Source organism: Melospiza melodia, chromosome 2 (assembly GCF_035770615.1).
Source record: "Melospiza melodia melodia isolate bMelMel2 chromosome 2, bMelMel2.pri, whole genome shotgun sequence".
NCBI classification, from domain to species: domain Eukaryota; kingdom Metazoa; phylum Chordata; class Aves; order Passeriformes; family Passerellidae; genus Melospiza; species Melospiza melodia.
Window position 1 is genome coordinate 2956947 of NC_086195.1, and position 26547 is coordinate 2983493.

Genomic DNA, 26547 nt, shown 5'->3' on the forward strand with positions numbered 1-26547 from the left:
CAGCTCAAAGCTCCCACACCAGGTGACTTTTAGTGCATTTTTTAACTTCTTCTTAGGGAATACAGATTTTCTGAGGGGCCGAGAAACACCCCTGGATGCAATTCTGAGGGGACAGAAACCTTCTAGAATCCTGTGACTTCACCAACATGTCGGGGCTCCCACACAGGACGACTTTTAGTGCATTTTTAAACTCATTTTGGGGGAATATATTGATTTTCAGAGAGGGGTGAGAAAGACCTTTGGATGGAATTCTGAGGGGAAAGGAGCTTTGCCTCAGCAGCTGAGGCTCCCACACCTAACTTGCTTCTAGGGGAATGTATTTTTGTTTTCTGCTGAGAGTTAGAAAAACCCTGGACGGTATGCCAAGGGGAAAGGAGCCTTTCCTCAGCAGCTCAAGGCTCTCACACCGGGTGACTTTCAATGCGTTTTTTAAATTGTTCTTGGGGAACACAGATTTTCTCAGGGGCCAAGAAACACCCCTGGATGCAGTTGAGGGGAAAAGAGCCTTTTATTCTGTTATTCCCTCAGCTTTTAGTGCGTTTTTCAACTTGTTCTTGGGGAATACAGATTTTCTGAGGGGCCGAGCAACACGCCTGGATGCAATTCTGAGGGGACAGCAACCCTCTAGAATCCTGGGACTCCCCGAACATGTCGGGGCTCCCATACCGGACGACTTTCAGCACATTTCCCAACTCGAATTTTGGGTGTGATATTTTTAAGCGGGTCGAGAAAGACCCGTGGACGCAATGCCGAGGGGAGGGGAGAGGAGCCTTCCCTCGGCAGGTTGAGGCACTCCGGGCTCCTTGCAGTGCTTTTTTTGAACGCTTTTTTCCCTCAGCAGGTTTAGACATTCCGGGCTCCTTGCAGTGCGGTTTTTGAACGGTTTTTCCCTCGGCAGGTTGGGGCACTCCTGGCTCTTTGCAGAGCGTTTTTTGAACGGTTTTTCGGGCACGTCTCGGCTGCCGAGGGGGCCGTGCCCAGCCCTGTCCCTCCCCACAGGCGGCGGGCGGGCGGGAAGCCCCGGCGGGCTCGGCCTCGCACTCCCGGCGCCCCCTGCGGGCCGGGGCCGGCACCGCCTCAACCGCCGGGTTCCCCCCATCACCGGGAATGGCGGCCGCTCCCCTTCCCCGCCCCGCCGGGGCCATCCCGGCCCGCAGCGCCGCCGACACCGTCACACGCCGGAGGGCGGGCGGCCACGGATGAGCAAGGAGGCGGAAGGAGCCGTTGCCATGGCGAGCGCGGCCCGCCCTTGCCTCCCCACGTCAGCGCCGTCTCCCGCCCGGCCGCGGGTGATTGACAGTTGCTATGGCAACAGGCTCGCCCCCGCCGCCATTTTGTCAGTTGGGTTTTTTTTAAAAATTTAAAAAAATATTTAAAAAATTAAAATAAAATAAAATAATAATAATAAAACCCAAGAGCAAATCGCTCAATTTCCGCCAGAATTTCTGGGGTTGTTTTTTTTTTAAAGTTTTTTTTTCTTCTCCTTCTTCCGACCTCCACCGCGAAAGGAAAAGGAAAAGAAGGGACGCAAAAAAAGTGCGCTCCGAGGGTCCCGCCGGGGATGCGCGGCCGGGCTTGAGGCGGCGGCGGCGGTGCGGGAAGCGAAGCCGGTTCGTGAGGAAGAAGGGAGGGAGGGAAGGAGGAGCGGGCGGGGAGGGAGGGAGGGGGAGGAGGTAGCGGCTGGCAGGCGGGGGAGGGAGGGAGGGAGCGAGGAGTTCCCGGGGGCTCGGTACGGCGCTGCGCTTCCCCCCATCCCCTCCTCCTCCTCCTTCTCCTCCTCCTCCTCCCGCTCCTCCCGCTCCCCCCGCCGCTGTCCCCGCGCTCCCGGCCGGGGCTCAGGCCGCCGATCGCAGCCGAGCCGAGGCGAGGCCGAGCCGCCGCCGGGCGCTGCGCAGGTTTGGACCGCGCGCCATTTTGTGAGGGCAGCGAACAGCCAGAGCCCGGCCGGGGAGCCGCCGGGCCGCCCGGGCTCCCCTTCCCACCGCGGGCAGAGCCGCGGCCCGAGGGAGGAGGAGGCGCCGCCGCCGCCGAGGCCCCCGGGGAAGAGCGGGAGGACGCGCCCGGCGCTCGCCCCGCGGAGGGAGAGGCCTCGCCCCGGGAGAAGCCGCCGCACGGGTGAGTGAGACGCCGCACCGCGGGACGAGCCGGGGCCGCCTCGCCCGGGCCCGCGGCGGAGGGGCCGCAGCGCTTCGCTGCCATCTTAGAGCGGGAGCGGCGGCAGGGCCGGGATCCATCCCCGCCCGCCCCTCCGCAGCCCGCGGCCTTTTTCCCCTTGGAGCGCGGCTGTGCCTTGCCGGGCCTTGGGAGCGGCGATGGAGGAAGGGAGCTCGCCCGGAGCCTCTCGGTGTTATGCGCAACGCCCTGCGGTGGGCGGGTGCGAGGGCTCGGGCCGGGCTGGCGGCGAGGAGGGCGGCAGGACTTGGAGCATCACCTGTTGTAGGGGAGGATTGGGATGCCCCGGCACCTGCGAGGGGCCGCTGGGGCGGGTGGGGAAGGTGCAGGGGAGACGGGGAAAGAGTTACCTGAGCGAGGTGCCTGTCATCCCTTCGGTGGGGGTGGGGAGGAGGAGGGAGCAGCGATGTTGGGAATAGACACAGGGACACGCAGGGACACACGGGCACAGGGACAGGCAGGGACACACGGGCACTCCCCGGGGAGCGCTGCAGGCACCGGCCCCGCAGCTCTTTGGGGAAAGGCTGGACGTGGCTCTCGGTGCCGTGGTCTGCTAGACAAGGTTGGGCTCGATGATCTCGGAGGTCTTTTCCGTCATGAATGATTCCCTGGTTCCATGTTTTAGTAGCCGGCCGCGGCCTTTCAGGGATTCAGCTTTGTGTTCCGGGGGAGCCGGAGCTGTGCTGGGATGCGCTGGGTGCTGCTCTGGAGTGGCCACGGTTCCCTCCCGCCGCCGCGGCATCACAAAACGCGTTTTAAAGTGCTGCAATTCGAAATTTAGAAATTTGGGAATCTCAGTCGCCTTTGAAGTTTTGGGTTTAGCCCGTCCAAGGACCACGTAGGGCTTCTTTGATCGTGTCTCTCGATTGCTGCTGTTACTCAGTTCTCCTATTACCCCACAACCATCGGGGGAAATGAACATTTATTGTTATTTAAAATCAACGAAGGCAGAGTAAGTGACTCCAAAATAAATCGACAGGCGTGTTTTTGACAGCCATCCTGGTTGAATCCGAATGAGAGTGTGCTGGTAACTTTTGCCAGGAGGTGCTTGCAGTCCCACTGAGGTGGATGGAGTTTCATGGGGGCCTGGGTTTGAACAAGTTAACAACTTTTTTTTCTTATCTTCTTGGTGTTTTCCTTACCTTTTCCTCAAGAAAGGTGTGTGAAGTTGAAGAACACTTAGATGATATCTGGTGATAAATTAGCAAACATTTAGTTTCTGGTAGTGTTTAATTCTCTGCCTGTAACCAAGCAGAATTTAATCTCCCTCCTTGGAATAATCTGTAGCCCTAAAAAGTTTTGGTAAACTTGTTTCTCTCTTTCTCCATGCCGCCCTTCCCCCAACCTCTGTAGGTTGGATATTTTTGGAAAATTAATTATACTTTATAGAATTAGAATAATAACACTGAAAATAACTCTGAGCTAGTATTTGTTAACTATTATCTATATATATTTGGTGTGTGTATATATAGATACTTTTGTAGGCTACGCTTCATGTTTTTGGCTTACATGAATTATTTAGAACTAGACTTTTTATTTGCAGTCTGAAGTAGAATATGTGTGTGAAGTGTTAAATTTACATTTTTTCTGCTGTGAATTAAAAATTCCATCCAAGTTTATGATGCTTATTGAGTTTAATTCACGGCTTTGGAATATTCCTTGGGTGAAGAGTATATCTTTGAACAAGTATATCTTAAAGAGTGTATATATATTTGAAGAGTATATACTTTGAACAAGTATATCTCGTTCAAAATTGAGGAGCCAGCGGGGTTTTCTGAAGCCAGGAGGGCAATAGGTCAGGAGTTTGATATTGTTTCCAGGCCTGCAGGTGGGGTGGTTACAGGAGCAGCGAGTGTTACAGTTCCTGCATCGATACCGGCCTGGATTTGGGACTTGTCATTGGCGTCCCCTCCCCCAGCTGGACAGTGACAAGGATAATTTTACCTGATGGCAGCCAAGAGTTCTCCTTCCAGCGCCGATCTACGGGCAGGGTTCCCTCGCTGGTGTGAAGCGCCGGGAATGGATCCAGCTGGGGGATCTGGGCTCGGCACCTGGCGGCCGGCGGAGCCTGGTGCAAAGCGCCCGAGGGTCCCAACAAAGCAGCGCAGCCCCGGCGGGCTCCGGGCAAGCCGAGCCCAGGTGGGGCTTCTCCAGTGACATTCAGCTGGGACAGACGTGCTCGCATGTGCCACCTCTCCGAGTCGTGTTTGGAACCGGACCGCCTGCTCGGATGGTATGTGGAGAGAATAAACACTGCAAAACGGAGCTTTTATTTGCCGTGCAGGCATTTCACAGCTTCAGCTCAGCCCAACTGGGCGCTGATTTGAAGGCTAGAAACAATTGGTACCAAGAAAAGCGCTTTTTGTTGCTATAATTAGATTATCTTTTGGGAGTTCCTCTGCAAAGCCGCTCGTTTCAGGTGCTTCAAGCCTGGCTGTGGGGCTGCAGGCTGGGAGCTGTGTGAGTTTGTGGTTTGGGGCGGGAATTGCAGCCTGGGATCTGTTCAGCCTTTCCGTGGTCGCTGAATGCCATTTGGAGAGCTGTTCTCCACATGAAAGTACAAAACTTTCTGATACCTTTATATCATGGGAGTTGTATAACTTCTGAAATCCTTTTGTAAATAGATCTGTTGTTGTAGAACGGGATTATTTACAGAGAACTGCTGCTTTTGTCTTTATACTGAGCACAATACATGATTTGTTGAGTTTACAGTTTCATCTCTGCAAAGAGCTTGATAAGAAATACATTTTCACAAGAATTATGTAATAACTTTCTGGCTCCTCAGACTCTCATGTTTGTGCAGGGAGAGTTCTTTTTTGTTCTTTGTTATTATTTTTTATTATTTGAAATAATACTGAAAACCTTTCTGAGCCAACTGCTTTCCTTGTGAGCTTCTGAGGGGAGAAAGAAGTAATCAGGAGAAGGGGAATGCTCTTCCTTTTCCTTGGGAATGCTCTTCCTTTCCTTCCTCACCTCCACGGGTCCTTCAGGAGAGGCTTATGGGAGCTGTAGTCTTTGCATGCCTTCAAACGCCAGGGAAACTCTGGGAAATCAGCAATGCTTCCTTCCACAAAGATTTGCTCCATATGTGGAGTTCCCCAGGGCTGGCTCTTCAAGGTGACACAACAGTGGAATTGCAGTGATCTCCATTGCTTTATCATCTTTTGGTAAAATTCTGTATTTCATTCTGCATTTCATTCTCATTTGTCCCAGAGTGACTGGGGAATGTCTGGGCTGCTTGTGCTGGTACCAGGGGATTTCATTCCTTCAGAGCAGGGCTCTGCTGTGTCCTCACCCTTGGTGTGGCTCACTTCGAGGGGAATTGGCTTTATCCTCTCCTTATTTACTCCAAGGTGTTCTGTCCTTAGGATTTTTGGGGAGAATTCCCTCTGAAGGGCCAGGGAAATGTGGGGGACAATTCCCAGCAGCTCTGCCTGCACCCATACAGTGGGAAACTGGTGTGCAAATAAAACCTCTGAAAGAGATCCCAGCTCTGAGTTTTGGACAGCGGGGAAATGTTTCTGTCACTGCTGACACCTATTTGTAAACATTCTCCAGGCAAAGTTTCCAGCTCTGGGTAGCACCAAGTACCTGAAAGTGAAACTGAGTAAATGAAAGTAAAATTAACTCCATTAATGTCAGTTTTGTTCCAGCTGGGAGAGACCAAGCTCTCAGTTGCTGTTACATCAAGTTCCAAAGCCTCCTAGCATTCCTTTTCCCCCCCTTTTTCCTTCCCCCCAGAGGCAAATAAAAATAGACTGTGTTGTGAGTCAGTTAAAGGAATAGTTAATAATACATTAATACCTCTTTGTGTTGAAAAGTTTCCTCTTTCTTTTTGGTAACTGTTTGGATGGTGAAATGAGAGAGGGATGGAAATGCACAAATTGATTTCTGATGGCAGAGTCATTCCTTCAAAAAATAATGGGAATAAAATGAGAATGAATTATGTTGAGTTACTGGAAAAAATCAAATTAGTAGGATGACTAGTTCACAAAAGCATAAGTAAATAATTTTAATAATTAAATTGAACTTGCCAGTGAAACTTTTAAATCTTAGTGTCTCAAAACCTGTTGTTCACTGGTTTTGTGGTTTCCTGACTGCAAACACATTTCATTCCAATTCCCCATTCCCTGAGTGTGTTCAGCTCATGGTTTGTGCTTCTGAGAGCTCCATAAATGCCAATAACTCATTTTCTGTGCTGCTGTTGGGACACCCAGCATCTCCTGGACAGAGGGAGCAGCTTTGTGTCCCTGCTCTCAGTTTGAGGTAAAACTCAGGGAAGGGTTAAAAGGGGACAGAAATGTCAGGGAAGTGAATGTGTTGGTGCTTCCTCAGCTCTGCACTGTCCTGGTCACTGAGGGCTCCCTCACACTGATCTCTGCCCTGGCTGTGCAGCTGCAGCTGTCCCTGCTCACAGCTATTCCAATGTATCCCAACCACATTTATTTATTCCAGTTTTCAGTGCACTTTGAGCAGGACTCACACGTGAAATACATGGAGGGTGTGTGCTCACACACAAATCAGTTCCCATCCACTCTTTCAACATCTGACTGATACTGGAAGCTCAGTAACTTTCCAGGATCATGATTCTGCCTTCTTTATTGTTATTCTTTCCAACTTGTGGATAATTAGGCATTAATGCAGTGCTGTGCCAGAGTTAGTGTTGGGAACACATTGATTTCTTTGTTAATGTTACAAGATCTTGGGAGTTTGCACTGCTATAGAAGTTACTCATAAATACCACAAACACTGGGGCAGGGCTGTGGAATAACAGCTCAATGCACATTTTTCACCATCCTGAGATGTTCCTCAGCTCAGAATTCTGTGCTCTTGTACTTGGGGTGACTTTGTGTCAATGTCACAGTGTTCCTTCAGAAACTGAGATTGTTGTGGCAGGGCCTGTGCAGGAGCATTCCTGCAAATGCTGGCTGTGTGTATGATTGCAAGTATGGATCTCTGTGTTCCCAACAAAATCACATTTTTCATGGAATCTCAGGATGGTTTGGGGTGGAAGGGACATTAAAGTGCCACCCCTGCCATGGGGACACCTCCCACTGTCCCCTCCCAGCCCAGTGTCCAGCCTGGCCTTGGGCACTGCCAGGGATCCAGGGGTGCAATTCCATCCCAGCCCTGCCCACACTCACAGGGGGAAATTTTTCCTAATTATCTGATCTAAACCTGTAATTTTTCAGTGTGGAGCCATTCCCTGTGTGCTTTCCCTCCTTTTTTTTGTATGGAAAGGAATATTTTCTCTGGTTTAAGCTGAAATTGGGATATTTCTGGTCAATCAGTCTGTCAGTTTTGTTTTTACCTTCCACTTTAACTCCATGTGGAAAGGTTTAATTTTAGTTCATGAACTGGGCCTGGGGTGAAAACACAACAGTGGGAGAGCTCTGGACCAGGGATACAACAGGGATTTTTATAGGAATCTGCTAGGGAGAGGAAGGAGATGCAAACCTTAATTAGGCATGGAAGGGACCTGAGAATCACCCAGGGCAGGGACACCTCCCACTGTCCCCTCCCAGCCCAGTGTCCAACCTGGCCTTGGGCACTGCCAGGGATCCAGGGATGGAATTCCATCCCAGCCCTGCCCACCCTGCCAGGGAGGAAATTGTTCCTAATATCTGACCTAAACCTGTAATTTTTCAGTGTGGAGCCATTCCCTGTGTGCTGTCCCTGCATGCCCTGGCAATTGTCTCCAGCTTTCCTGGGGCTCCTCCAGGCCCTGCAAGGCCACCCTGAGCTCAGCCCAAAGCTTCTCCTGTGCAGGTGAACAATGCCAGCTGTGCCAGCCTTTCCTGCCAGCAGAGCTGCTCCATCCTCTGCCCATCCTGGAGCCTCCTCTGGGCTCTGCAGCAGCTCCAGCTCCTCCCTGGCTGGGGCAGCTCTGCAGCTGGGGAATCTCCTGAGGGGCACAGGGACACAATCCCAATCCCTGTCCCAGACCAGGGCAAGTTCTGAGTGGAACACACTGAGCTTCTCACCAGCCAGCACCCCGATCTCCTCCCAGGGCTGCTCTCCATCCATCCCCAGCCAGCCTGGCCTTGCTGAGCTCCTTGGGGCTCTCCCAGCCCCCCCTCTCCAGCCTGCCCTGGTCCCTCTGGGTCTGTCCCCCTCAGCTCCCTGTCTTGTCACTTGCCATGGGTCCCCTTGTTTCTGTCCCCAACAACATTTTTAAAATTTTGCTGAAGTCAGGCTCCATCCAAAGGCTCCAAACTTTCCTGGCTGTGCCCCAAAATCAGAGGCAGGAGTGGGTGCAGCTCTGGGCAGTGATAACCCAGTCACTGCAGCTTCTCTTGCAATGGCTCTTGTAGCTCCTCAAACTTTCTGTAGTGGTTTATTATTTTTAAGAGGCTTAGTATACATTTATTAATTGTAAAGCTTAATTATAAAGCTGAAATTCAAAGTGAATTGATGTGTTTTGTGAACTATAGCAGAGACAGCATCACAAATGAGTCAGTGAAGTCTGAGTGAAAGGAGTGTAAGAGATGAGTTGTACAGGTGAAGTTCCTGTAAGGACAATTGAGAATTGCTTGAGTTTGTGTTGTATGAATCAGAAACCCTTCTTGGGATGTGATTTCTGGGTTGGTTTGTGTTTACAGCATGGAGTGTTTGTTTCTGTGTCACATTTCCTCACTTGGAGGTCCCTGTCCACAGAATTTCTGGGACAGCCCTGGGGAAATCCCTGTGTTTGTGGTTTGGCTTTCCTGCTGGAAATAAAACGTTGTGAGTTCTGCTAATTATTGTGATTTGATAATCTGCTCTACAAAAGCTTAATGATAGAAGGTGTAAAACATCATCTGGAGGTGAGGATGGGAATCCTTTCTGTGGTGTGGCCCCTCAGGAGGGTTGGTCTGGGGATGTTCTCACTGTTTTCCACCATTGCAGTGTCCATGGGAGCCCTGCAGTCCCTGACCCATCCCAGATTCATTTCTGCATCTCTGAGGGGTTCAGTTAACCAGGGTCACGTTCACAGCAGGGACCTTTTAAAACCTTTTAAAACTTCATGAGCTCAGAGTTGAAACCCTGAGAAATGCAGGAGCACAGGTGGGGACAGATGGAGCACAGGCCCTGCTCTGCCTTCCTTGGTGCTGCTGGCACCTCTGGGGCTCAGGCTGAGTCCTGGGGAGTTTGTTCTGTGGGGTGGGCACCAGAAATGCTTTTCTCCCATTGCAAATGCTTTTCTCCCATTGCAAATGCTTTTCTCCCATCATAAATTCTTTTCTCCCATCATAAATTCTTTTCTCCAATCATAAATGCATTTTCTCCTATTAGAATTGGACACAGATTTCTACAAGTGACTTTAAAGGTTCTGCCCATTGCCCATTTACTTGATTTCTGCCACACAGCACCCCCAAACCCAAGTTTTTGCTAGAATATTTCCATTTCACTTATTGCAGAAGCCAATAAAGCAAGGAAAACCAGTTGGCCAAGCTGTGGTGTTATCAAGTTCTCCCTTCTGAGGGCTGCTTTAAAAACCCCACTTTTTTCTCTTCTTATTATGCAAAGAAAGAGTTGTGTAACCATTGTATAATGGTTGTGTTCCACCTGCAGAAAGTGAGTATTTCATTCTGGTTTTCTGCTGGGTGCTCTTCATCAGCACCCAGTTATTTCAAGAAATGAGAAAACAACTTCTGCTCACAGTTCACAAAGTTCCACTGATCCACCTTGAAATCACCCCCTCCTGCAAAACTTTAAATGAAAGAAATTTATTGAAAAACCTGTTTGAGTTTAGCTGAAATGGAAAATATGGAGTGCACAGGGTGTGGTGTGTGGAGGAAGGGATGTCCTGGGGTGACAAAGGGACATTTTCTGTGGCTCCTTCTGGTTGGGAGCACCAAAGAGCTGAGCAGTGACCTCTGGGCTTTGATTCCACAGCACAAACCCCAATCTCAGGCATTTTTACAATCTGGCAATAAGGAAAGGCCACTTTGGAGTTGTTCATGGTGGGCTCACATGCTGAGGTTTTCTGTCTTGGGCTGGTTTGTTTGGGGTTTTTTTTTTTTTTTTGCTTTCTTTTATTCCCCCTTTTCTGTGCAGTGTAATAACTTCCACTTCTTAATTTATTTATTTAATTTTTTTAAATCAGGAACATGTTTTGATTGAGATCAGTCAATAATTTTTTGTGTGTGTGACAGATTTCCTAAGCTCATATTTGTTGTCCTTTAATGTGTATTTGCAAAGTCTGCAAAGACAGAGGGTGGACTCAACTGACCTTCCTTATGTCATTCCTCATTTTTGAAATATTTATCACTATTTTTCCTACCTCAGAAGTTTATTCCTGGGCCTACACAGTATAAACCAGTATTTTGTAAGTGTTGGCCTCACTCTTTTGTTAAGATTTTGGGTCCTACCTTAATTTATTGAAATGTGAGAACTTGTGATTATTTCTATACAAGGCTTTGAATATGGGGTGAAGAATTTGATGTTCAGATTTCCATATTTGAAAAGAAGTCCCTTGGTATTTTCTGATACAGATTTCTTTAGCTGCTTTGCTATTTATTCCTCTGGACCACTGCAACTTTAAAAAACAAATCTTAATTTTCATCTTTGCATGATTTTTGTTTGCATGAAACCAAAGAATCTGAGGACTGTGGTTTGAGGTGAGGCTGAAGTTTGAGATTCATTTTTAGCAATCTCAGAGTGGGCCCAGAATGCAATTTCTGAGTTTTGTGTTGGTCATGATGAGTGGTCTGAAACTTCTGAGCCCCAACCTGACAGTGCCAAACACACAAACTCCTTGATGGAAATGAGAAACCAGGTCTGGATTGTGTTCCTTAGGTTGGGACATGGTCTGCCTCCACCATTTCAGTCTTGTCTCTGTGCACTTACACTTGACTTTATTTTTATTTCCATAAAAATCCCCAAACTAAGTCAAGCACCCACAAAAATGTGAGACTCATCTCTTGTTTGTGGTGCTCTGAACTATCTTTTATCATGTAGTAAATACATAAATTTAAATTTTAAAGTGTAATTTAGTAATTAATCACTGTCCAGACCCTGCACTTGGTTTTAGGTTTGGGATTTCTCATGCCACATTTTAGTACCTGAATCAGGTAAATTCCAATGGATTTTTCCAGCATCCCATGGAAAAGTTTTTCAGTGATTGGGATCTAACATAAAAACACCCCATCCAGCCAAACTTTCTGTATCCCATTGCCAGCCTGACCTAAGGCACTGAGCTCCTGCTTTTAGGGATGAAGAGAGGAAATTCAGGGATTTTTGGTGTCTTGTAGAGCTTTGTGTGCTGTCCATGAGATAAAGAACTCCCTGAGCTGCTCTACAGCAGGGAGTGAGAGCCAGAGGGTGAAGTGATGGCCCAGAGTCACCTGGGAGTGCCCAAAATCACCTGGGAGTGCCCAAAATCACCTGGGAGTGCCCAAAATCACCTGGGAGTGCCCAAAATCACCTGGGAGTGCCCAGAGTCCCAGAATCCCAGAATCCCTGGGTTGGAAGAGACCTCCAAGACCATCGAGTCCAGCCCAGCCCCAGCTGAACCCTGGCCCCCAGTGCCACATCCAGGCTTTGTTAAACACACCCAGGCATGGGGACTCCACCCCCTCCCCGGGCAGCCATTCCAGAACTTTCTCACCCTCGCTGCAAAAACCTTTTCCCTGCTCTCCACCCTGTGTTTCCCCTGGTGCAGCTCGAGGCTGTGTGCTCTGGGTGTGTCAGTGCTGCTGCAGACAGAGCCCAGCCCCAGGTGAGCACAGGCACCTTTCAGGAGCTGTGCAGAGTGATGGGGGCAGCCCTGAGTCTCCTTTTCTGCAGGCCGAGCACCCCCAGCTCCCTCAGGGCTTCCTCACAGGGTTTGTGTTCCCAGCCCCTCTCCAGCCTCGTTGTCCCCTCTGGATGTGCTCAGTGTCCCAAGGCCCTTCCTAAATTTGAGGCCATTTCCTCTCCTCCTTTCCTTTGGGACACAACAGCAGAGCCCAACCTCCCCTCAGTGCCCTCATGTCAGGGAGTTGTGCAGAGCAATCCCCAGAATTCACAGAATTCACAGAATTCCCAGAATTCCCAGAATCCCTGGGTTGGGAGAGACCTCCAAGGCCATCGAGTCCAGCCCAGCCCCAACTGAACCCTGGCCCCCAGTGCCCATCCAGGCTTTGTTAAACACACCCAGGCATGGGGACTCCCCAGGCAAACCATTCCAGTACTTTCTAACTCTTTCCATTTAAAACTTTTCATATTTTTCTGTATTTTCACATTTCCCTGGGTGCCCTGTGAGTGCCCAGAGTCCCGGGGTGAGGCAGGGGGTGGAGCTGAGTGAAGGATTTCTGTGTCTGGTGCTTTAATAGCAGGATGCTCTGTGCATTTGCAGTTTCATTTGCCTGGAGTTTGTATTCTGAGTGCTCTGTAAGTTGAAAAAGCAGCCTCTTAAGGCTGGAGAGTGACTCAGCACATCCACACAGAGGTCTGCTCAAGGAATGTAGGATTTGCTTGGAAATTTGGGGAAATTAGAGTTTGAACTCGTTTTTCCCAAACAGAGTTGGTCTTTAAAAAGTGCTGATTTTTAATTTGCAGCCTCTTTTGTCATTTGATCCTCATACCTCAATTTTGGGGAAAGTGATGGGGTATTTCAGGAAATGGTGTCATTTTGGGTTAGCTGGATTGACTGGGTGGGGTGTTGTCTGTGTGCACCTGAGAAGCATCTGTGTAATGAGAATTTCAATGGAAATGACATTTATACAACTTTTGTATGGAAGGGGAAGCACATCCACATAGAGGTCTGCTCAAGGAATGTAGGATTTGCTTGGAAATTTGGGGGAATTAGGGTTTGAACTCGTTTTTCCCAAACAGAGTTGGTCTTTAAAAAGTGCTGATTTTTAATTTGCAGCCTCTTTTCCCATTTGATCTTCATATCTCAATTTTGGGGATATTGATGGGGTATTTCAGGAAATTGTATCATTTTGGGTTAGCTGGATTGACTGGGTGGGGTGTTGTCTGTGTGCTCTCCTCTTGGTGGACATGAGAAAGATCTGTGCCATGAATAAATGAGAATTTCAATGGAAATGGCATTATTCAACTTTTGTATGGAAGGGGAAGCATATCCACATAGAGGTCTGCTCAAGGAATTTAGGGTTTGCTTGGAAATTTGAAGGAATTAGGATTTGAACTCGTTTTCCCCAAACAGAATTTGTCTTTGCAAATTCAAAATCAGCATTTTTTAACCTCTTCTCCCGTTTGATCCTCATACCTGAATTTTGGGGAAAGTGATGGGGTATTTCAGGAAATGGTGTCATTTTGGGGTGAGTTGTTGTCTGTGTGCTCTCCTCATCTGTACCATGAATAAATGAGAATTTCAATGGAAATGACATTTATACAACTTTTGTATGGAAGGGGAAGCACATCCACATAGAGGTCTGCTCAAGGAATTTAGGATTTGCTTGGAAATTTCAGGGAATTAGGGTTTGAACTTGTTTTTCTCAGAGTTTGTCTTAAAAAATGCTGATTTTTAATTTGCAACCTCTTTTCCCATTTGATCCTCATATCTGAATTTTGGGGAAAGTGATGAGGAATTTCAGGAAATTGTATCATTTTGGGGTAGCTGGATTGAATGGGTGGGTTGTTATCTGTGTGCTCTCCTCATCTGTGCCATGAATAAATGAGAATTTCAATGGAAATGACATTTATACAACTTTTGTATGGAAGGGGAAGCACATCCACATAGAGGTCTGCTCAAGGAATGTAGGATTTGCTTGGAAATTTGGGGGAATTGGGGTTTGAACTCGTTTTCCCCAAACAGAATTTGTCTTAAAAAAAGGCTGATTATTAATTTGCAGCCTCCATTTGATCCTCATATCTGAATTTTGGGGAAAGTGATGAGGAATTTCAGGAAATGGTGTCATTTTGGGTTAGGTGGATTGACTGGGTGGGTTGTTGTCTGTGTGCACATGAGAAGCATCTGTGTAATGAGAATTTCAATGGAAATGGCATTTATACAACTTTTGTATGGAAGGGGAAGGAGGCATTTAGGGCTTTGCCCACTTTGTGTGATGGGGACAGGGAATCCTGGGATGGTTTGGGTTTGAGGACTGTCAGGATTGTCTCCTTCCCCCCTGCCCTGGCAGGGACATTTCCCAGGCTGTTCCATGCCCCATCCAGCCTGGCCTGGGCACCTCAGGGATGGGACATCCCCAGCTCCATCTCAGCACTCCAAAAGCTCCAACTCCCCTGGCAGGGCTGAGCTCTGAGCCTTGGCAGTGACCAGCCTGGGGAGCAGAGTTACCTGTGCCAGTGTGTGCCCCACCTTCTTCTGTGCTTGCATTTTAGGGGGAAAGCTGGCTAAATGTGTTAAATAAAACTCTTTAGAAATAAAGAGTTCTGGTTTCAGCTGCCCAGACTTGTGACAGAGCCCTGAGACTGCTGCTGGTGCTGCTGGCAGGGGAGGGGAGCAGCTGGAGCTGGGGAATAAAGGCTGGGATTGTTGGTCTTGTGTGGCTGCGCCCTCTTAAATTTGGGGGGAATTCAGACAGAATTCCTGATCTCTGTTTTATCCAGATCAGTGTTCTGGATTGAGATGAGGCCATGGGCTGGTGCCTCATTCCAGTGCTGAGAGGATGAGAGCAAGAGCAGCAAATTCAGAGAAAAACACAAAAAATATCGATTTTCTCCCCTTTTTTCCTTCCACCCACCCAGATCTGTCCATGCTTTCCTGGGGCTGGTGGAAATGACCTTGCTCCCTAAACCTGTACCTGTTCCAATTGGAATAATTGATACAAAAGAAGCATAAAGATGAAAAGAAAGAACTGGGATTGTGTTTCATCTGTGAGGGCTGAGGGCCAGCATTCACCTGCCGATGGTACAAGTGTTGGCAAGCAGGAGAGAATCAAAACCTGGGGGTGATTGGCAGCCAGTTCACCTGAAGGAGAGCCACGTGTTTTGGTCATTGAAGGCTTTGTAAATGATGGATTCTTTTTGGAGCTGTCCATACCTGGTGAAGGCTCGGTGGGAAGTTCCTGCACAGGGTGCAGAGCGTGGGAACTCTTGGAGGGAAATTGTTGGAAGGGTTTTTGTAGGATCTGAGCACATCAGGACTGACGTTCAGAGTCACCCAGACCACCCTTGGGGGGCTCGGAGCTCCTGGAACGTTGCCAGAAGTGTCTGGTGGCTGGACTTTGATCCTGCACAGGAGACGACACCTGTATGAGGATGGGAGGATCTCACTGGGTGAATGGTGAAGGGATGGGTTAATTAGAGTGTGAGACACAGGGTTTAGGATTTCGGTACAGGGTCTAGAGAAGTAAGATGGAGGAATTGGGGCGCGTCCTGTCCTTCTTCTTCTTGGCCTCCATCTTCTGTGGTGGTGGTGGCACTTTGGGATTGGTTATTACTAGAGGTGCACTGATCAATAAGGGTAAAAGGTATTGGGGAAATAGGTAAATATTGTATACGTAATTTTGAGTATAAAGATAAGTGACCGCCCCGGGGGCTCTCAGTGTGCTCATGGCTGGCTGCTGAGCAGACCTCTGTCGGGCCGAGAGAAAATCTTTTAGATAAATAACTAATAAACACTGAAGACCGAGAAAAAACCTGAAGCCTCTTCTCGTCCTTTGGAGCGCGGGCTGCCCAAGGCCACCCCGAGCCTTGCCAGGCCCTCAGAACCAGCCGGGAACGGGACGGGTTTTCCAGGGCAGAGCCCTTGGCAGGCAGTGACCCTCGGGCAGCTCCTCCCCGGGGCTGTGCCACCCGCCTGGGGCTGCCCAGTGTTTGCCAGCCCGGCCGTGGGTCAGGGCGAGCTGGCTGAAATGGAGAATTTTGTATTTTTACCGCCGGGTGTGCGGGTGGGAATCGGGTTACAGGGCCGGTGGGATGGGCTGGGCTCTGTGGGCGGGCAGCAGGGCAGGGCTGGCACTGCTGCAGAGCGCCGTGCCCGGGAATTGTGCCGCCCCTCGGGCGTTCTGTGCCCTCCTGCTCTGCCTCTGTGACTTGGCTGTCTCAGCCCCTGCCCTGGTGTGCCCCCCAGCACAGCCTGGCCTTGGGAATCCTCCCTGCCCCCTGCTGCTGCTCCTCTTGCTCTCTTGTCCCTCCTCTTCTTCTTTCCCTCCCCTTTTTCACTATTTTCTAACTTCTGCTTGTGCCCCTTTTCTACCAGTTCTCTCTTATTGTCATTTGCTCACTTGTTTGTTCTTTCTCCTTTCTCTTCCCCAATATGAAAAAAAAAATCCCCATTTTAAACACTAAAACCTCTTAAGAAACCCCAAGTTTTTTATTTTCTGTGCATTCCCCCCAAAACAATACCACAAACCAATGCAACACACAGGTTTTGTGTCTGTCTCATTGACTTTGGAATTTTCACTTCTGTATTGCCTTAAGACAGGCGTGCACACACAAAATGTGTTTTTCCTGTTTTTCCTTTTTCCTTTCTGGACCAACTGAAAAATGAATTGAAGTTCCCAAAGTTAACTTGTAAGAAAAGGTATTTTCACTGTGTAAGCTGTGAGCAGGACCTGCTGAATTGTGAAGATGCTTTGTTTTCTTCTTCCTGCCCTACAAAGAATGTTTCTGTTCCACACAAGCCCCAGCTGGGCCAGTTATGTTAAAAACCAACCCAAACTCTTTTGGAAATTCCATGCTTGCTTGTCCTCTTAAACAGGTGACCACTTTCACATCCATGCGTTTAGATACACAAATTTCAGCCCAAATTATTTCAGTTTTGTTGATCATGATTTACCTGTTAGTCGGGAAAGTAGAAGTGCTCATTCTTTAATATCTGAATCCATCCATCTGAATGTCCATCCATATTTTAACAATCCAAAGTGACTTCAAATAAAACTGGAAAATGGAGCAATACATTTACTCTCTATGGCAGGAAAAAAGCAGTGAAATTCTTCTTCATCCCCTTGGATTTCTGAGGTTTTGGGACCTGCTTTCTCCATGCCATTCCAATCTTTGGAATTCCTGTATGATGATAAACATAAATGAGAGTTTGAATTACAGTGGTTGTCTTCAGAGATGTTCAGAGGTTCCCTTTCAGTTAGTAAATAAAATCACTGCCCATAAATGCTGGGTCTGGTGAGTCACAGCTTCACTGATGATTTTCTTCCTTCATTTTCTTAATCCCTTGGAGTGGTTTTGCAGTGAGCTCTGTCCATCCTGTTGGTTCCTGGGTGGGTTTTTCATGGCACTGCTCAGTTCCAGGAGCAGCTGAGCTTCCTCAGGCCCAGAATTGTGCTCTGGTGTTTGGTGCTTGTCTTCCCTCCTCCATCCCCTTTTTTGGCATTCCATGGCATTTCTCCTGATCCAGATTTCTCTTTTCCCTCAGTTGCTTTGGGTTGAAATATTTCAGACAAAAATGTCTGAGCAAAATAAAAAAGGGCAAATTCCAGGCCTTGGCTGCTGGATCAGAGAACCCCAGAAACATTTGGAAAATGGTTGGCACAGCCCTGCCAGCCCATGCAGTGCCAGCTGTGCCCCATGGGCACCACCTTGTGCCCAGCCCAGAGCACTCAGTGCCACCCCGGGGGACACCTGCAGGGATGGGGACTCCAACCGCCCTGGGCAGCCCCTGGAATGTGTCAGGAGCCTCTCTCGGAGCTGTTCCAAACATGGGAGCAGCAGCAGCAGCACCAAAGTTCCCTTTTCCCAGCAGCTTTAAGCAGCCCAGCCCATCATCCCCTGGAATGCACCAGCCCAGGGTCACTGGTACAGAACTAAAGATCTGCTGGAAAAGTGGTTTGGAGTCTTTCCATCCATCCCAAGCTGTTCTTGGGAGTGAGAACTTCAGTGGGACGCTAAAGCTTTTCTTGCGTTTTTATTTCCTGGGTACCTTGGACTTGGCAATCCTGAGTGCTCTTTGCAGGGTTGTAAGGTCAGCATTTAAAAGCTTTTTTTTTAATTTGTCCTCATTTCCTTCCTGCAACCTGCTTTATTAAAACCATTTTAGGAATTGTTATCAAGGAAAAAAATGCTACAGGAAACCAAACTTCTCTGGTGAGGCCTTTACCACCTTCTGATGCTGGCAGAGATTATTTATTTAATAAAAATTGTACAGTCTCACTGTGACCTAGATACTTAACTGGATAAGTTTATCAGAGATTTAGTGCAGTGGCTGCTTCTTGAACAAATGAGGAGAGGAGCATCCTGGAGAGCATCACACTGACCAGTGGAACTCCACATTGGGGTGCTGGAACTGGGGAAGTTCCCATAAACTTGTCCCAAAAGTTCAACTTTTTCTGTTTCTCCTCCTGAAAGTTGAGTTGGACCAAATGGATGTGAGAGAGCTCAGCAAGAGAGACTTTTCCTGGCCCTTTGTGTCACTGAGGGATAAAAATCTCTTAAAACTTTTATCTTACAGCTGCCATCAGGGAATAAAAGTGAATCCAAAGTGAATTCCAAGCTTCTCCACAGTGCCTGCTCTCAGAAAGGGATTCAAGCCAAAATGAGCCCAAATTTACAGGCTGAGCTTGAGCTGCACCCCAGGACCTGTCCACTGGGGACTGGGGCCCCTCCAGGCTCTTGCTGGATTCCTGAAGCTCAGAAAATCATTGTTTTTAATTTTAATGAGCAGGAGATTGTCAACTTCTGGGGGTGGTGGGCAGTCAGTTCACTTGGGAGAGAGTTGTGGCTTTGTGGTCACTGAAGGCTTTAAAAATGATGGATTCTTTTTGGGTGGATGAGGAATTCCTGGTGGAAATTGTAAGGAATTTGGGTAGGAAATTGTTAGGAATTTGGGTAGGAAATTGTAAGGAATTCCTGGTGGAAATTGTAAGGAATTTGGGTAGGAAATTGTAAGGAATTCCTGGTGGAAAATGTAAGGAATTTGGGTAGGAAATTGTAAGGAATTTGGATAGGAAATTGTAAGGAATTTGGGTAGGAAATTGTAAGGAATTTGGATAGGAAATTGTAAGGAGTTTGGGTAGGAAATTGTAAGGAATTTGGATAGGAAATTGTAAGGAGTTTGGGTAGGAAATTGTAAGGAATTCCTGGTGGAAATTGTAAGGAATTTGGGTAGGAAATTGTAAGGAATTCCTGGTGGAAATTGTAAGGAATTCCTGGTGGAAATTGTAAGGAATTTGGATAGGAAATTGTAAGGAATTCCTGGTGGAAATTGTAAGGAATTTGGGTAGGAAATTGTAAGGAATTTGGGTAGGAAATTGTAAGGAATTCCTGGTGGAAATTGTAAGGAATTCCTGGTGGAAATTGTAAGGAATTCCTGGTGGAAAATGTAAGGAATTTGGATAGGAAATTGTAAGGAATTCCTGGTGGAATTTGTAAGGAATATCACATTATAATTAGCACATTCTCATCTTATTTTTTTTAACATTAAAGACAATGGTGTTATGTAACAGAACAAATATTCTGGAGTCTCCAGTGAGCTACCATCACTAAATTTTGGGGGTGAATGTTTGATAATTCTCTGTTCAGTGTGATAATAGATGTACCCAGTGAAGCTTTTGCTGCTTGATCTGCAGCCAGTGTCTGCCCTGGCTTTTCTCCCTTGCATCCACGTGTTTTTATCACTTGGGTAGGATGCCTGGATCATTCCCATGGATTAGAATACCACTTAAAAAGGAGGAATTTGCAGCTTATCACCTCCCCCTGCCTGGATCTCAGTATACCTTGGGATATACCAAGATTTGCTTGAATATTATGCTTAACAGCAGGGATGGATGGAGCTGAAAAGATAATGCAACAAAACCTTGGAATTGTGAGGGTGAAAAAGGTGTTTGACTCCATCCCTGGATGATGGGAGAATTTCCTGAAGTTCTCAGTTTATCTCCTCCTCCTCCAGTGAGAGATTTCTAGGTCAGTGCTTCCTGAACCAGGGAATAAGGCCATGGCAAATGTGCTGCAGATGGGACACAAACCCATCCTGAACCATGGCAAGTTAACAAATACCAACCCAGGCACGATTCACATTTAGGGAAAAACGTTTGGAGCTGCTGAGGGTGTGTGTTCTGAGAAATGGAAGGGCTGGGAGTGAACAGTGTCAGGAAAATGTGGCAGCAGCTTGATTTATTGATGGTGTTCGTGCAGAGTGAATCTGCCCCTCTGCTCCTGGAATGGGGACCCCACCTTGGGCTGTGGGGGTGCTGGACAGAGCCCAGGGAGGGACACAGAGACAGGGGACAGCCTGGGGACAGCCTGGGGGTCCAGGGACACCTCAGAGCCCCTCCAGGGCCTGAAGGGGCTCCAGGAGAGCTGGAGGGGACTGGGGACAGGGATGGAGGGACAGCACCCAGGGAATGGCCTCAGAGTGGGATTTGATGGCAGAGTGGCAGTGAGGAATTGTTCCCTGGCAGGGCTGGGGTGGAATTCCACCCCTGAATCCCTGGCAGTGCCCAAGGCCAGGTTGGACACTGGGGACAGTGGGAGGTGTCCCTGCCATGGCAGGGGTGGCACTGGGTGAGTTTCAGGACATTCCTGTGCTGGCAGGAAAGGCTGGCACAGCTGGCATTGTTCACCTGCACAGGAGAAGCTTTGGGCTGAGCTCAGGGTGGCCTTGCAGGGCCTGGAGGAGCCCCAGGAAAGCTGGAGACAATTGCCAGGGGATGCAGGGACAGCACACAGGGAATGGCTTCACACTGAAAAATTACAGGTTTAGATCAGATATTAGGAACAATTTCCTCCCTGTGAGTGTGGGCAGGGCTGGGATGGAATTCCACCCCTGGATCCCTGGCAGTGCCCAAGGCCAGGCTGGACACTGGGCTGGGAGGGGACAGTGGGAGGTGTCCCTGCCCTGGGTGATTCTCAGGTCCCTTCCATGCCTAATTAAGGTTTGCATCTCCTTCCTCTCCCTCGGAGATTCCTACTAAAAATCCCTGGTGTGTCCCTGGTGCAGAGCTCTCCCACTGTTGTGTTTTCATCCCAGGCCCAGTTCATGAACTAAAATTAAACCTTTCCACATGGAGTTAAAGTGGAAGGTAAAAACAAAACTGACAGACTGATTGACCAGAAATATCCCAATTTCAGCTTAAACCAGAGAAAATATTCCTTTCCATACAAAAAAGGAGGGAAAGCACACAGGGAATGGCTCCACACTGAAAATTTACAGCTTTACATCAGATAATTAGGAAAAATTTCCCCCTGTGAGTGTGGGCAGGGCTGGGATGGAATTGCACCCCTGGATCCCTGGCAGTGCCCATGGCCAGGCTGGGCCCTGGGGCTGGGAGGGGACAGTGAGGGGTGTCCCCATGGCAGGGTGGCCCTGGGTGATCTCTGAGGTCCCTTCCCGGGCAGGAATTGTCCCCGAGCTCCTGGGGCCGTGCAGGGCCAGCAGGGCAGTGACCAAGGGCAGCCCGGGGCTCTCACAGCGGGCACTGCCAGGCGTGGCACAGGGAGGGCTCTGCCAGCACAGCAGCCACAGCAGCACCACCTCTGGCTTTTGGGACACTTCAGCCTAAAATAATGATTTTACTGAAATAATTCCATTCATTCCCATGGAGTTGGATGCAGCTGATTTTTGTGGAGCTGAATCTGGCACTGTCGGTTTTCTGAGCTGAATCCACAGGAGCTGCTGTTGGGAAGTGGGGTGAGCAAGGATTTTAAAGCTGGTGCTGCTGTCCTGGTATGTCTGGAGGAAGCTGGGGCTGCTCTGGTGTTTCCAGGAAGAGCAGTTTGAGAGGACCCAGCCATGTCTGAATAATGAGAGGCAATTTTGGCAGTGCAGCGTCAGTGGGAGCTGCCTCAGGGGCAGCATTCAAACAGCAGGTCCTGGTGTGTTTGAAAAGGTCCAAAAATCTTTAAAAATGCTCCCAAACCTCCACATGGCTTAAAAAAGGGCCACTAACCCAAAATCTTACAAATTAGCACCATTTCTGTACAGAGCCAGCCAGCACTTCCACCTGGGTGTGATTGGTTTTGTGTGTTTGGTTATTTAATTGTGGTTTTTATTTGGTTTTGTTTTTTTTTTTTTAATTTGGGAGACTAAATCTGTGCCTATCTCCATGTATGAAAATATTTTGGAAACTTTCAAGATTAAAAGCAGAGCAACAAACATCTCCATTGTTATACTTGAAATAAGTGACTTTAAATCTTTGAGAGCAACACCAGAACTGTCTGGTGCCAAAATGGAGCTGGAGAAGTTTTATTTCATTTAAACATGGGACAGCAGCTGCACAAAATCTTCATAAATGTATAAAGCATAGAAATACTTTATATTTTTGTTTCTATACTTTATATTGTTTGTTGTGGTCTGAGTTAGATTGGGTTTGGTTTTTCCAGCTCCAGTCCTGGATGGAGAAGTTCAGGTGGCTGCACCTGAGTCCCCTCCCTTGGCAGGAGACACAGAGCCCAGTTTGGAAATAAAAACACCACCAAAAATGAGAGGAGCAGCAGTGACCGCTGGACTGGGACAACAATCAGCTGTGCTGACATCAAGGCTGCAGTAAAAATCTGTAAATGGAGTGGTTCTGTGGAAATTGGAGGCAGCTTTAGGTGTTGCTGTCATTCTCCTTCCTTTGTGGCTCAGAAATTCAGGGAGGAGGAGGAGGAGGAGGAGGAAGGTTGTGCTCCCCTGACACTCCTGGCTCTGAAATTCTGAAGTGCTGAATGCAATTCTGCAGGTTTGGCTTTGCATTGCTCAAGTTCTTTTCCCAACCACAAGGAACAGAAAGAGTTTTTGTACGTGGAATTATTGGCCTTGTTGAGGGACATGTGTAGGAAAAAAAAATACCTGCAGAAAAAATCTCAGCTCTGCAAAAAAATGTCATATTCCTCTGGATAAATGAATTCAATTAGTTTACAGCCCTCATGTGTGGTTCATTTGGGGACTTTTTATTCCTGATATTGCAGGGGATGGGCAATTCCAGCTGTAGCATCTTTTCCTTTTGTTTGGTGCAGGGAGGGAGGGGAATGCAAATCCAGTGGTTTGACTTTTGTCTGGCTCTGTTAAGTGGGTGGGAAAAGGAGCCACTCCCCCTTCTAATTGGAGGTTCCTTATAAGGTCAGGGGACTGGAAATATTTGAAGTTTGTGCTTCTGAAATTAATTTTTTTTTAGTCAGTGAGTAAGTAAAGCATCAGATGCAAATTATCTAAAAAATCTCAAGTATTTCAACCTTTGTTGTGGGGTTTTTCTTGCCCTCCTCTCCCCCCTCACTGTGTCAGTTTAATTCTTCCTAAAACCACAGGCTTTATTCTGGGGTTCACATGAATTAATGAATATTTAAAAAACCAAATCCTGACTTCTCTGGCTGGATGGGTCAGTTATAAATTTAACATTTCAGTTCCTTCAGACACCTGGCAAGCAATTCATGTTTAGAAGTGATGCATTTCCTAACTAGGCTGTAAAAAATCGTGTATTACAGAAGAATGGGTGTGTTATAAATCAGGTATTGCAGAGACTCTGAGTGTTAATCCTGAGGGATGATCTGTAAGGTCCCTTCCATCCCAAACCATCCCAGGATTCTGCAGTTTGAAATATTTGCTGTTCCAGTGAAAACATTGAGCTGAAAAGTGTTCCAGGATCCCCCGGGACTCAAAGCTGAAGAAGGGAACCTGTGACTTCTTTGGGAGCAGGGCAGATGTGGTGCTGGTCACAAATTCATTTAGCTGTATTTTAGTACATAGGAACCTGCAAGTGCCCAGAAAGGAAAGGATATATTGGTCACAATGAATTTGTGCTGGTCACAAATTCATTCCTTTGGGACAGCACCGCTGCAATGTGCCTGTCAGAGCCCCAGCTGGGTTGGAATTGTGGCTTTCTGCTGCTCCCCATCAACCCCCAGTGCTCTCTGCTGTCCCTCTGCAGCAGGGCCAGGGCTGAGCTTCGCTCGTGCTGCCGCTGCTGCTGGAGAGAAATCCCTGCTCCGAGTGCCAGCGCTGGAACTGGGTGAGCACTGGGTGATTTCAGCAAAGCCGCTTCCACCGGAGCTGTCACACCTCGGCGCTGGCTGCCGGCATCCCGTGCTGAGATTGAGCCCGAGAGTGAAACCGTGAAACCAGCCACTCACAGCGCCTGCCTTGCGGAGGAACCGGGGCTGTGGAATCGTTTGCAGCACACAGAAATTCGGGAATTTCAGAACGCTGGGAATCATTTGCAGCACACAGAAATTCAGGAATTTCAGAACGCTGGGAATCATTCGCAGCACACAGAAATTCAGGGCTTTGGAACGCTGGGAATCATTTGCAGCACACAGAAATTCGGGAATTTCAGAACGCTGGGAATCGTTTGCAGCACACAGAAATTCAGGAATTTCAGAACGCTGGGAATCATTTGCAGCACACAGAAATTCGGGAATTTCAGAACGCTGGGAATCGTTTGCAGCACACAGAAATTCAGGAATTTCAGAACGCTGGGAATCATTTGCAGCACACAGAAATTCGGGAATTTCAGAACGCTGGGAATCATTTGCAGCACAGAAATTCAGGAATTTCAGAACGCTGGGAATCATTTGCAGCACACAGAAATTCGGGAATTTCAGAATGCTGGGAATCATTTGCAGCACACAGAAATTCGGGAATTTCAGAACGCTGGGAATCATTTGCAGCACACAGAAAATCGGGAATTTCAGAACGCTGGGAATCATTTGCAGCACACAGAAATTCGGGAATTTCAGAACGCTGGGAATCATTTGCAGCACACAGAAATTCGGGGCTTTGGAACGCTGGGAATCATTTGCAGCACACAGAAATTCGGGAATTTCAGAATGCTGGGAATCATTTGCAGCACACAGAAAATCGGGAATTTCAGAACGCTGGGAATCATTTGCAGCACACAGAAATTCGGGAATTTCAGAACGCCGGGAATCATTTGCAGCACACAGAAATTCGGGAATTTCAGAACGCTGGGAATCATTTGCAGCACACAGAAATTCGGGAATTTCAGAATGCTGGGAATCATTTGCAGCACACAGAAATTCGGGGCTTTGGAACGTCGGGAATCGTTTGCAGCACACAGAAATTCGGGAATTTCAGAATGCTGGGAATCATTTGCAGCACACAGAAATTCGGGGCTTTGGAACGTCGGGAATCGTTTGCAGCACACAGAAATTCGGGAATTTCAGAACGCTGGGAATCATTTGCAGCACACGGAAATTCGTGAATTTCAGAATGCTGGGAATCATTTGCAGCACACAGAAATTCGGGAATTTCAGAACGCTGGGAATCATTTGCAGCACACAGAAATTCGGGAATTTCAGAACACCAGGAATCATTTGCAGCACACAGAAAATCGGGAATTTCAGAATGCTGGGAATCATTTGCAGCACACAGAAAATCGGGGCTGGGCCTGTTGGGGTTGGGCTGGGCTTGGTTCAGGAGCTGCTCACAGGTCCTGGTGAGGAAACTGCGGGTGCAGCTCCTCAGGGGGGTCAGGGCTGAGCTGGGCACTCTGCTGTCAAATCCGTTTCCTTGTTGTTGGCTTCTCCCCAGCGATGGAGGAAAATGCTCAATTCCCAGATTTTTAATGTTCTTTTTCCATGTTTAAGAAGGAGAAACGTTCAGCCCCTGTGTGAGGGTGAGCTGCTACCAGAGGTGACTCTGCTCATGGTTCTGTAGGATACACACTGTCACCTGAAGAGAGAGACTTTAATTTTACTGAATTCTGAGTTTAAAAACCTAAAGATTGTGAGTTTTAAAACCTTTGCCCAGAGCAGCTGTGGCTGCCCCTGGATCCCTGGCAGTGTCCCAGGCCAGGCTGGATGGGGCTTGGAGCACCTGGGACACTGGAAGCTGTCCCTGCCCAGGGATGATCTGTAAGGTCCCTTCCATCCCAAACCATCCCAGGATTCTGTAGTCCTGAAGTATTTGCTGTTCCAGTGAAAACATTGAGCTGAAAAGTGTTCCAGGATCCCACAGGACTCAGAGCTGGAGAAGGGAACCTGTGACTTCTTTGGGAGCAGGGCAGATGTGGTGCTGGTCACAAATTCATTTATCTGTATTTTAGTACATAGGAACCTGCAAGTGCCCAGAAAGGAAAGAATAAATTGGACTTTCATGCTGGAATTATAATTTACTTTTAATTTCCTGCTGTGATTTTGCAGGTGATCCTTAGTTGTTGCACAGAGCAGAACTCAGTGCAGCTTGGCCATTTTTTTTTTCCCCTTTTCATGGTCATGAATTATTCCTTAGCTGGATCATCACCTGTGTTGGCCACAGGAGCAGCAGTGAGCCTGGGTGTGTTCAGCTTGGCCACAAACACCCGGGATTCCCTGGGAACAAAGCACACTGATGTGCTGGGTGCTGCCAGAACAATGATCCTGGAGGCTGGCACTCACTGAGCACCCTGGCACATTTATTGATCTGATTCCAGTTCCACTGACTGTACTTCACATTTGAAATAAAACACCACATCTGTGTCTTTGAGGAACCTTTTGCTCAGTTTGTCTTACACCAAACCTCATCACTCATTGCCTCTGCATAGTTCAGATGTCTAAATCCATTGTATTCCAGTGTGTTAATAACCCCAGTTTCATGGTGGCTACCTCAGGATC

General features: G+C 48.0%; 1 protein-coding gene across 1 annotated transcript in view; it reads left to right on the forward strand.

The window, feature by feature from the left end:
- Positions 1-2011: 2011 nt before the first annotated feature.
- Positions 2012-26547, forward strand: part of DYRK1A (dual specificity tyrosine phosphorylation regulated kinase 1A) — a 96127-nt gene continuing 71591 nt past the window's right edge. The window contains 1 exon segment of the mRNA XM_063180641.1: positions 2012-2115. The gene's annotated coding sequence lies outside the window, so the exon portion shown is untranslated.